Source organism: Vulpes vulpes, chromosome 9 (assembly GCF_048418805.1).
Source record: "Vulpes vulpes isolate BD-2025 chromosome 9, VulVul3, whole genome shotgun sequence".
Classification (NCBI taxonomy): domain Eukaryota; kingdom Metazoa; phylum Chordata; class Mammalia; order Carnivora; family Canidae; genus Vulpes; species Vulpes vulpes.
In genome coordinates this window covers 57341923-57354557 of record NC_132788.1, presented here as the reverse complement: position 1 = coordinate 57354557, position 12635 = coordinate 57341923, and the positions used below count along the sequence as shown (strand labels likewise).

At 48.8% G+C, this 12635-nt stretch overlaps 1 non-coding gene across 1 annotated transcript; it reads left to right on the top strand.

Moving 5' to 3' along the window:
• The first annotated feature begins 4931 nt into the window (after positions 1-4931).
• On the top strand, positions 4932-5035 carry LOC112914617 (U6 spliceosomal RNA). Its single transcript, XR_003233893.1, has one exon. It is a non-coding gene; the product is annotated as a U6 spliceosomal RNA (small nuclear RNA).
• The last annotated feature ends 7600 nt before the right edge of the window (positions 5036-12635 follow it).

The following is a 12635-nucleotide window of genomic DNA, read 5'->3' as shown; positions in this document are numbered from 1 at the left end:
TTATGCGGGTCAGCATGTGCAAGACTATGCTTACCGTCTCAATTCTTGGGCCAGATCATAGGAATAGCTGCTTTCTACCAGAATATAAATAGCGATTATTGGCTGATCTGCTCACATCTCTACCCACACTGCCTACAACTGTGCCTGGGACATAACAGAGCGATGCATGAGTGTATTTAATCATCCCAAAGTAATAATGGCTTCTAATGTCAATACACAAAAGTGTTTGTTTTTTTTTTCAATATAGAACAGCTCAGAAGCTACTTTTATAAAGCACCCTTTCCTTTAAAAGATCCTTTTAAAGATGACATGATAATACTGTCCACATGCAGATCCCCTACCCCACCCCTCGTCAAGGCGTCTCTTTAGAGGATAAGGGATGTGCTCTGACTTTTCTTCAGCCTGTTGGGCAGGCATCATCAGCTTCCCAATCTTGCAAACGAAAACAAGGAGGCTTGGAGAGGTGGCTCTGCCAAGGGCCAAGGCCCCCTTCCCGTCCGTGACTCTCTGGGACCAGCAAGGCTCCACTGTGCCAGCAGTCACACAGTCACACAAGCCCCCTCTGGACCACCAGGTTACAGCATCTCCTGCACCCAGGGAAGTGTCCTCAGCCCAGCCTGAGGGGCAGTTATACCTCCAGAAAAACAGCCTTTCAAGGGACAGTCCCCAGGAAAAACCCCAACCAGAGAGGCAACAGTCAATCCCACAAGAAACTATGACAAGTCTCTATCATTCCCCAAGGGGAAGGCCTTAAGAAAGGCTGCATGCCCCAGTGTCTGCTGCCCCCGGCATTGCCCTCATTTTACAAATGGGGAAACCGAGGCCACCGAAGGCAGAGAGTCTCTGTGAGAGTTGCTTCGTGGGCTGAGGAAACCTGAGGTGGCTTTCCCCTGGGCCTAGAGTGGCGGGGTGCAGAGGAGCTGTGCCCTGCCACAGTCTCCCAGGGCTGCCTCCCGGCCGCGCTCCCACCGCTTCTGCGAGGCCCACCCACTGGGCCTGGCCCCTGGCCCCCTGCTTGGCTCCGCGGCCCCTGCTTGGCCAGACCCTTGGCCCCCTGGCCCATGGGCTTGGCCCCTTGCAGCCAGGAGGACACCGTATCTTCTCACCATCGCCCTGTCTTGCCCCAAGGCCACGTGCCGGGCTGGGCCAGGCCCTATGTGACCCACTTTGGGCTGTGTGGCACACAGCTGGGCTTTACTGGGCGCCCCTCATCCCCTTCTTCAGTCACATACGAAGCCCCCTATACACCTGCCAACTCCTCTCATACCAGGCCACTCGGGGGGAGTTGGTCTCACCCGACCCCGCAGGGTTTCCATCCTCTCAGAGGCCAGGCGGACTGAGGGACAGTCCTGGGTTCTGACATTTGGTGGACTTGGCATCTTGTCCAGGACCCCCACATCACATGTGGATGACCTTGGGGGCACGTCTCCCCTCTGAGGCTCAGTCTATCTGCAAAATGAAGCTGCCGATAATTCCACTTTCCTGGGACTCCTGGGAGGACCAGGGAGCCCTTGAGCACGTGTTGAGCACCGTCTGTGTGCTGAGCGAGTGTAGACAGAGGAGACCCTGGCCTAGCATCCTCCAGGAGCACACAAGCCTAACCAGGGTGTTTTTCAGAAGACCAGGTCCTGTGCTCTGCTGTAGCTGTGTGGCTCTGAGCACGTCACCCGAGTTTCTGCTCCCTCAGGCAGGCATAGCTCCTTAGCATGCAAGAGCCATCAGTGCTTGCCCTGCCCTCCAGCCCAGGACGTCTCAGAATGAGGCTGCAAAGGCATCAGTCCCCTTACCTGTCTTTCAGAAGGTTGACTTGGGGTAAGGATAGCCTCTCACAACAGCCCTCTGTGCAACTAATATTCATTCTAGAAACATTTAATAGCTTTGAACTCTGCAGAGACAGAGCAACAGTTGGGTACTTGAGTTGCAGGCTGCCGAGACAGAATTTACTAATTTAAATTAAAACAACTGTTACAAGGACACTGGGAAAGTAGTGGAATAAGGGAAGCCTGAAGACAAGGGTCAGGAGCACCTGGGTGGCTCAGCGGTTGAGCATCTGCCCTCAGCTCAGGTCGTGATCCCAGGGTCTTGGGATCGAGTCCTGCATCAGGTTCCCCATAGGGAGCCTGCTTTTCCTTCTGCCTATGTCTCTGTATTTCATGAGTAAATAAATAAAAACTTTAAAAAAAAAGAAAGAAAAAGAAAAAGATGGGTCAGTAAAGCAGGAGCTGGGCTGTCTCAGGTGGTTTTGTACCCAAAACTTCTGAACTGTCACTCCTGGATGCTACTGCTCTATGAAGGTATTCCAACCCTTTCCACTATCTGACTGGGCTGTCACTGCTAGACTCTATGTGTCCGGAGAAACAATCTCATTAGTGGTGCCTAGGTGTCTGGACATTCTTCACATTGACCTGAGCAGGTTTCAAAGGATGAATAGAAAGTAGCCAAAGGAAAAGGGAAGGGGACCTTCCAGGCAGGAGCTGCATGTACGGGGCTTGTCCAGCATAGGGCAGGAATCTTGGGGCCAACTCAGAATTCTGCTTGCCACACTGTGCCAGGTGCTTTCCTGGTCATCTTATTCAATGCTCACCAAAACTCTACAAAAATAGGTATTATTCATTTTTTTTTGAAAATGATTTTATTTTCTTATAAAAATGCTAAATACGTTTTACAAAGAATTCAAGCAATAGGCAGAATGGTGCAAAAATGAGGGGGAGTAGGATATCACACATATTTCAGTACTCCAGATATTCAGGATTAATGCTAGGCAATATCATTCCAGATATCTTTGCAGGCATATATATTGCAGGGGGCAAGAAGGAGAGAGAAGGAAAGAGGAAGTTTGGGTGGAAGGAAGGTGGGGAGGGTAGAAGGAAGAAAGGAAAAGAAACTTTAGAGTCAATCACACGCTTCAAGAAAATTTTTCTTTATTTCCATTTGGGATGTTTATTGTAATAATTATACAAATATAAGGTCAAGTCCTGAATTTTCATTTAATACTGTATCATGAAAACCTTCCAAGTCTTTAAATAAGGTTTGGAAGCAGCATTATAATGGCTGTATAATATTCTATCAAATTCATGAATTATAAATCATAATGTATTTTATTACTTACCTATAGTTGGACATTTTGATTATTGCTAATTTTCACTATTATAAATAACACTGCAGTAAAAGACAGTGTTTAGGCATCTGTATAGACATCTTTGTATAGACATCTGTGAACCCATGTCTGATTATTTCTTTAGAAGTAGCACTATTGACTTACGGACTATGAATATTTCTGAGATAATTCTCAGTTTGCTTTCCTAAAATAAATATTAATTTATAACCTCACAAATGATGCATGAGTACTTGTTTTAATGAGTAGTGAGAATTAACATTTAAAGTATACTTTGCCGGGGCACCTAGGTAGCTCAGTCCGTTAAGTGTCTGCTTTCGGGTGAGGTCATGATCCCAGAGTCCTGGGATTGAGCCTTGTGTCAGACTCCCCGCTCAGTCAGTGGGAAGTCTGCTTCTCCCTCTTCCCCTCACCCAGCTTGTGCTTTCCCTTGCTCTCTCTCTCAAATAAACAAGTAAAATATTTTTTTAAAAAGTATATTTTGTCAATTGTATAGATAATAAATAGTATTTTATTGTGGCTCTAATGCATATTTCTCTAGTAATGAATTTGGTAATTTTTAATATATTTGTTGTAATTACTGTTTTTCCTATCCATAATTGTCTATTCATGTTTTTATTAGAATAATAGTGACTTTTTAGAGATTTTTGTTATGTATTAAGGATAGCTACCTCTTGTCAAAATTATTTTTACCCAACTATTTACTTTTATATTTTTTGTGTTCTGTTTTATGATGTTTTGAAGTTTTAACTTTATCACATCATTTTTTCCTTTGTCATCTTTCATTGCCTTTTCCTTAGAAAGTTCCTTTTTACCTTTGTACCAGTTAAAAAGACACATTTGTTTTTTGTAGTATTTTAGAGTTTCATCATTTACACTGAAATCTTTAATAAACGCATCAGTATGGTATAAGTTGAATGCTTTTATTATTAGATACATTCCCAAAAGTCTTTACTAAGTAAACCGTCCATCTCTTTGGCATTTGGTTATGATGCTTCTTCACAATACACCTATTTCTTATTCTGTGTGCTAAATTTTAAAAATAAAATATGGAGCTGATTTATCCTCAAATTTAACGAAAGAAAAAGAATTCAACTGAAATCAAAGCAGTTGCTAACTTGACCCACTGCTCCATTGTTTTGTTACTGTATCAGATATTGTTTCCTACAAGACCCCCTAAGATTATGAAGAACATTAAGAAGTTGGGGGGGGGGTTGTATATTTGTTTAATTTACATGTTTCACTCTCACTTCTATTTTTCCCTACTGTGAAGGGTGAGAAAAGTTAAGTCCCTCGCACTCTCTTCCCTGCACACGCCCAACACTCTGTGGCTCGGCTACTGTTTTTTATAATGCTGAGGTCTGTGATAATCACATTTGCTCTCTCACCTCCCTTCCCTTAGATGTTCAGACCTAGTTCTGGGTTTATTTGGAAGCATTACTTTGCATTTTCCCTCTCTGAGTTCCCGGACTGAATCTATCTCTTGGTTGGCAGAGGCCCACTTACAAATGTGAAATCAGGCTTGTTCAAAGACACCTTGCCCATGGCACATCAGTGCAGGAGTTAAGATTCTCATATACTCGCCTGACTCCAGAGACCATGCTCAGGAAAGCAATGGGAGCCAGGAGCTTTCAGTCTTGGGAGGAAGGAGTGAGGCACTTTCCTTTCTGGAACCTTCTAGAGGTCAGATTTGGGGCTGGGCAGGCTTTCCAGGGTACCTAGAGGGCTGACAAGGGAATTAATGACACAGGCTGCTGGTCCTCTTGGCATAGATTTAACTGGAGTCTGACAACTATGAACAGAAAGAACAATGAGTGTGCTTGATTTGGGGGTGCATATAGTAAAATTGGAATGATACAGAAATTAGCATGGCCCCTGTGCAAGGGCGAGACACAAATTTGTGAAGCATTACATATTAAAAGAAAAAAAGATAGAACAACAAGGAAGCCCAAAGCATCGGTTTTCCTTCTATTAGAAACAAAAAAAAACTCCCTAACCAGGAGCCTAAACAACAAGAAGTCTATTTTCCTTTCACTTGGGGGAAAAATGAAAGCCCAGAGGTGCAGTCTGGGCTGCAATGGCAGCTCACCCATGCTGGCAAGTCCTTGTTTTCCATGCTGGCAAGTTCTTGTTTTCCATTCTGCCGTTCTTCAGGATGGCAGCCAGAGGCCCACAAAGAAGGGCAAATTCAAGAGACTAAGAATCTGTGACTTCCACCTACATCTCAGTGGTCACAACAGAGTTCTGGCCACTCCTAGCAGATCCAGGTGCTGGGATATATCTTTTTTTTTTTTTTAAAGATTTTATCTATCCATCCATGAGAGACACAGAGAGAGGCAGAGACACAGGCAGAGGGAGAAGCAGGCTCTCTGTGGGGAGCCCCATGTGGGACTCGATCTCAGGACCTGGGATAACGCCCTGAGCCAAAGGCAGATGCCCAACCCCTGAGCCACCCAGGTGCCCCAAGCAAGGGATGTGTCATTTTTAAAGTCTGTCCAAAGACAGGAGCTTTGTCTTGTGATAACAGATGTTTCACTTTATAACCTATGGTAAGCCACACTTACTCATTTGCAGATATTTGTTGGAAGTGCCACGTGTGGGTTGGGCACAGCGCTCACCGTTGTGTGCACTGTGGTGAAGTGACAAAGGTCTGCTCACATGTGTCACTTGGGGTGCTCATTATGTGCAAAAGACATACTACGTATTATTCCTTTTATTTCTTGTAACAGCACTGGAATGTTAAGTACTAATTCCCAACAGCACTGGAATGTTCAGCACTATTATTCCCATCTATGCACAAGTAAACCGAGGCTTTGGGAGGCTAGTGATCTATTTGAGGGTCGATAATTATACAAAAGAGCCAGAATCCAAACCCGTGTTGATCTCCTCCAAAGCTTTGGCTCTTAATATTGTTTTTCTACACCAGTGATTTCCATGCCTGGCTGCATCCAATGCCTGGGACCTATCGCTCAGATTTGGATTTAATTGGTTGGAGGTGAAGCCTGGGTATCAGTCAGCTTGTATTATCTTATTTAATCCTCACAACAATGGGAGATGGAAGTCTTTTTTCCTCTCTATTTAAAATTAGGTAAACTAAGATCCAGAGAGGTAGACTCACTTGCCCAAAGTCACACAGCAAGTCCACAGTGGAGCTGGGATGTGTGTCTACAACTCTTTACCTTCTCCAAAGAGCTGTCCTTGGTTCCAGAAAAAGGTGACTTCCACAAAGTTGTGGGGTACACTGGTCAACCCCTCTGCTCCAGCCAGCCCAGAAGCTTCCCTGGGAATGTGTGTGCCCGAGGGGCAGGGCACCACGCGGAAGCTGGGTGATAAACGGGTCAGGTTATGCCAGGATGTGCGGCAGAAGCCCAGCCTGCCGAAGGGAGAGGTGTGGCTGGGCCAGGGTGGGGGCCGGACATGGGGATGCACTTTTTCCCCAGCACAACAAGCTGTGGGCTTCCTCCTCTCTAGCTGAGTCCTGCCTGATATGTCAGGCCAAGAATGGGTCACTGGCCAGGGACTGGAGGGCTGGCAGGCGGGCAGGGGCCCAGGGCCAGTCCCCAGAGGAAGTCACATGGCGGGGGTCACAGGCCTGACCCAGGAATGGTGAAGGGAGGGAGATATTTCAGGCCTGAGAGGAAGGGCCCAGCCCACGAGATGAATCACCCGGGACAGATTATCCTGAGGAAGACCTTGGGGGTGGAATTGTGATAAGCAGCGTCCTCCCAAGGTGACCAGGAGCCCGCGGTCAGCTGGCCGGTGATCAACGAGGCCACATGAGACTGGAGTACTCAGATGTATCTAAGAAGACCCACTGGCTCCAAACGCATTGCCAGAGTGACTTCTCAGAGACCTTCTACCATGAGGATGAGCATCTCCACTTTCAGGATGAGAAAACAGAGCTTTGGAGCTAAGTCACTCACCCAAGGTCACATGGCTGAGATGGGATTTGAAATGGGAGCCTGCCTTTCTCTTGTTGCCAGCTGCTTCCCCAAAGCAGGAAGCCAAGACAGGGACTGTGCTCCCTCCCCGCTTGCTCCTGTGAGGACCTGAGAGTCGCACAGACAAAACGACCCGCCTCTACTCAGGTCTCAGGCAAACCAGGCCTCAGGTCTCATTCTTGCTTCTGGATGACTTGTCCAAACTCCTCAAGGTATGAGTGGGAAGGATGGATCACAGAGAGGGCAAAGAAAGGGCTTGCCCAGGATTCCAGAGTAAGTCTGTTGGAGGCCGACTCTCTCTGCCTCCTCGCCTCCCAGCCCACGGGTCTGGATTTGGATCCTCAACAGCCTTTGCTCCGGCAAAGCCAGACATGGCTGGCCCCTGGGGGGCTGCTTAGAAGCAGAAAGGCCACTCCCACCTCTCCCAGGCAGCCCTGCTTGATCTGGAAGGGACCTGGGCATCTGTATTCGTTACCAAGTCATTCTGACAGACGAAGAAGTTTGAGAAACACGGGCATAGATGACCTTTCAGATTCCTTCTGGTCCTAAAGTCTGGGTTCCAATATATGTCATTACTGTCATCATCATCAAATATCAACGTACGTTGAGTGCATGATACATGCCAGAGGCTCTGCTAGATGCTTTACATACATGATCACATGTAACTCAGAGGTAGCATTATTATCATCCCCATTTTATGGAGGGGGAAACTGCAGCTGAGGGGGGCTAATCATTTTTCTAAGATAGCATAGCAAGTGGCTAAGCTGGGACTCCAGGCTGCGTCTGCTGCCCCACGGCCTCAGCAGCCTTTCATGTGTGACTCTTCCCGAAGCTGGCCAAGTCTCAGGATCTTCTAGTATCTGCTTTGGGATTCAGTCTCCTCATCTATGGGATGGGCTGCCTCCTTGCACCCTTCATGCTCTGCCCCAAGTTTGCAAAGGCCTTTGGGTTTGCTGCCCAGCAGAGCAGTTAATAGGACTTTGGCAGCAGGAGGAGTGAGACGCTGCTTTTCCAGCCCTGATCCCCATGTTCCAACTCCTCCCAGTCAGGATGCTTTGGCCCTACTCATCCTGGCCCCGCTGTGTTAGGCACTGAATCACTGACCTCATGCACAGCAGTGGGAGGGCTGGAATGGAGATGAAACCAGGATAGAGGGCCCCGTTGTTGGCAGGGGTGGGAAGACGTGGGGCAAGACAGAAAAGGAATCGATAGTTAACTTTTATTGAGCACTGACTGTGTGCCAGACACTCCGCTAGCTGCCGGACAAGCCACTTAACCTCTCAACATCTCAGTCTTCTCTTCTGGAAAACGAGGTGGTTATGAGGAGTAAATGAGACCCACTCAATTACTCATTTATCCAACAATCGTTCACCGAGGGCTGATTATGTGCCAGCCGTCATTCTAGGAATGCAGCAGCGAAGCGATGAGTATCTATCTCTTGTAGGGCTAACTATAGCTGGGAAACAGATTAAAATAAGCCAATGAAGAAACCCATTGTGTAAAGTTGGAGAGAGTGTCAACAAATGCCTAGAAGCTAAATAAAGCCAGGGTAAGATGTGTGTAGGTGCCCTGTAGGGACAGGATGGATGATCAGGGACTGCTTGAATGAAGTAAGGAACCACTGGTAAAACTACCTGGGAGAAGAGTGTTTCCAGGGAGCAAAAAACTCAGAGTCCATCAGGGGGGCTGGCACATAGTAGGTGTTCAATAAATGGTGAATGCTATCACAGTTCCGAGGGAGACACCATTTCCTTATTCTACCAAGTGGGTGGGCTCTGTGTTGTTGCTGTTTCCTAGCTGTGGGAATGTGGTCCCCCTTCTCGTCCCACTTGCCCCCATCGTGGGAGAGAGGGCCTGGAGGTTGACAGCCCCAAGCAGGAGGAGGAGGCAAAGCTTCTGTGGGAGAGGCTGCACAATGCCCACCAGCCTGACACACAGTGGGAGCCTTCCAAGTGGAGACTGACATGCCAGTCACCCAGGGCCTGGACGCCGGACAGCCACAAGATCATAGCGGCTCACCTCACTCATGGAAACCTGCACAGGACTGGGTCACTGCCCTCCTCAGACGCAGATGACACTGTGGCTTCCCACATCCACAGATTGAAGTCTATAGGCCTTTTTACTGTCAACTCCTGAGCAGCTTCTGCAACTCTCTTTAAAAAAAAAAAAAAAAGATTTTATTTTTTTATTCATGAGAGACACAGAGAGAGGCAGAGACACAGGCAGAGGGAGAAGCAGGCTCCCTATGGGGAGCCCCATGTGGGACTCGATCTCAGGACCCGGGATCACACCCTGAGCCGAAGGCAGACGCTCAACCACTGAGCCACCCAGGCTCCCTGCAACCTTCTTTCCAGCTCCTCCCAGTCGCCTCCCAACTTCTCCCACCCAGGCTCCCTGCAACCTTCTTTCCAGCTCCTCCCAGGCGCTCCACGGACTGGTTACCCTGGGTCCTGTGAGCATCACCTGAGCATGGCATCTGTGAGCCCTCTTCTGGAAGTGCTCACGTGAGGTGAGGGGGACAGACCAGCCTGCAAGTCAGGGTGATAGAGCTGGCTGGCTGCTGTGACTGGGGTCAGGGCGGGGGCCTGTGGAGATGAACATGCCTGGGGGAGGAGTCTGCTGGGGACGATGTCTGGAGGAGGGGAACTGCATCTCAGAGTGTGTTTTCCATCATATGGTTGTCAGCAGAGAGGTCTCTTCTGGCCACACTGGCGAGAGGCCCCACTAAGCCCTACTCTCTTGCATGCTCCTTATTAAGACTCCTTATGAACAGGACCCTCCACTGACCTCATGGGGGATCTCCGCTCCCACCTGCCCTTCCAGAGTAGGGAGACAGACAAGAAAGAGACAGGATGCAGGAGGAAAAGTGGGGTCCCTGCAGTGGCCAGTGCTGTGAAGGGAGTAGATCGGTGAAGGGAGGGAAGGTGGCTGGAGGTGAGGCTCTTTTAGACTGAGTGGCCTGGGAAATGTCTCTGAGGAGTGACATTTCAGGGACTTTCTCAAAGCCACACAGAGTAGTGACAGAGCTGAGGGGAGAAGCTCATCCTCTGGCTTCCATAGAACAGCTTCTGCCCCAGGCCCCATGTTCCCAGAGTTCCCTCATGCTGAAAAACCCACACTCTTCCAACAGCCTTCCCCAGACACCCATCCCTGGGGGCCTGGTTCACGGGAATCTCTGCTCCTCCCAGTTGCTCCCAGCAGCTCCAAATACTTTAGCTATAGAAGCTTTTTCCCTGGTTTGCATTGCTGAAGTTTTCCTATAAGCAAACATGAAGAAACAAAAGAAGCAGAGACAAAAGGGAAGACTCTACAACCTGAACCCTAGGAATCCAGCGACGGAGGTGGTCTTAAACACGGACATCCTGTCCTGATTGGTGGTGGTGCCAAGTGGCGGCTGTGGCCTTTCCATTAGTTTTATGGTCCAGTTGCGTGCGTGGCACATGGCAAGCACTTTCCCGGGCGGGCGGGGGCGGGGGTGCACCTCAGTCCTGGCAACAACCCTAGGAGGTAGAAACTCTTATAATCCCCAGTTTACATATGAGGGAACTGAAGCAAGCAGCATTTAAGTAAGTTTCCCAAGGTCACGGAGATAACAGAAGGAAGCCAGAACTTGAAACTTCAAGAGCTGCTTCATGTACAGCAGGGAATGGGCACCAGCGGAGCTCAGGGCCTGCTCTGTGATGCGGGCCTCGGGACCCAAGCAGCCTCTCCTTCTGCATCCAGCAGGGGGAGCCAAAGGCCAGGGTCCTCTGTGCCCCTGCCCCGGGCAGGCTGGCGGGGCTCAAAGTGGAGGCGCACCTGCTAAAGAGACACCCTTCTGCCTTGATACAGGCAGAAAGAGCCACATGGGGAGAAAGCCTCTTGCTTAGCATGACTCTGCCAAAGAAGAACTTTCAGCAGTAGGTCCCACTGAGTCATGAAGCAGTTAGTCACAGCCGGTTCGGGGTCTTGCAATGAATCAGCTATAGTTCCCTCTGGGGGAGTTCTCATTCAAGTGAAAGATTTTTACTCCCAGAGAAAGCCAAACAACTCTTTAAAAAACTGGCCTGGATTTTGCAGCTATTAAGTGGCAGAGCTGGTATTTTCAGACTCAAGCCTCTGACTCCAAAGTCTATGGGTTTTGTTTTGATCAAGCCATGGTGGTCCTCAGTCGAGGCGGGGTGCTGGGGATACAGAGATGCAGGAGCGAGGGTCCTGTCTGCAAGGACCTCATGTTCTAATGGAAAAGCGAGGCACCTGAACTGACATCCTTCCGGTGGGAAGGGCTCCACCAGGAACAGCTAACGGGCCATGGAGCACAAAGGAAAAAACTGTCTTCAGTGAATGTTGGATGGATGGATGGAAGAGGAAGAGACCAAGTGCCTAGGACAGAGGCAAGGCTAATCAGGGAAGGCTTGTGATGACCCTCACACTGGGGAAGGTCCTGAAGGATGAGAGGAGCTAGCCAGGTGGAAAAGAAGAGAAAGGCATTCCAGACATATGAAAAGGAATAACAGGATGGAGGAACAGTCTCAAGTTTGTTTTTATTACAACCCGCAGTATATACCACACAATTGGAGCCTTATTATGTACAATGTCTGCTGTTATTTTCTGGTCTAATTCCATTTTGTAAATGTTGGTGGCAACCCACTAATTTTTTGTGATATGGGCACAGGGGATTTGGGAAACGTGGAGGCTGGAAAGGTGATTTGGAGCCATGCTGTAAAGATCTCTGGATGCTTGGGTTGATGACTTTGGATCTTTTTCAGTCCTTGCTTCCCCTGCAAGCTCTGACCCTGCAAAACCTTGCTCCTTCTTTTTTATTTATTTTTAAAGATTTTATTTATTTATTCATGAGAGACAGAGAGAGAGAGAGAGAGAGAGGCAGAGACATAGACAGAGGGAGAAGCAGGCTCCCTGCAGCAAGCCTGATGTGAGACTCAATCCCAGGACCCGGGGATCACAACCTGAGCCAAAGGCAGATGCTCAACCGCTGAGCCACCAAGGGTTTCCTCTTTGCACCTTCTCTAGCTCTTTGAGAAACCTCCTCTCCACCCCAGCTAGTCTTTTACAGTTGCCTCTGGCTGCTTCTTCCTCTCTGGTTGGTTCCTCAATGGTGCTGAGTTGGGGCTCTGTGCTAGGCTGTCCCCACTCAGCCTTCTCAGCCTCCCTAACATCTCAGCCGTGCCTTGGTTTGGAGGACTGCCTGCTTGTAGCTGTGGAGACCTTCACCCTCCAAAGCCCACACTCTCCCTCCTGAGTGCCCGGCACACTCCAACTGGCCCTTCAGTGAGCTACAGACACAGCACCCTCAAACCTGCTTCTCCCTGTCCCGTCTCTGTGTTGTCCTCACCAGTCACAGTGTCTCCAGGACAGAATCTTGTCCATGGGGATGCATCGTGCTCTCTATGCTGCTTTCAAACCAGCTCTCAAATCTGTCCACTTTTCTCCTTGCTGTCTGTTAGCACCCTGGCGTGGGCTGGGCCTTCCTGCCCTGCCTATCTGTTGACACCTTCTGCCTCCGTATGCTGTCCCCTTCCCTCAATTCCCTGTCACTGCTGCCATCAGCCTTCTGTAACATAAACCTGATCGTGTGACAC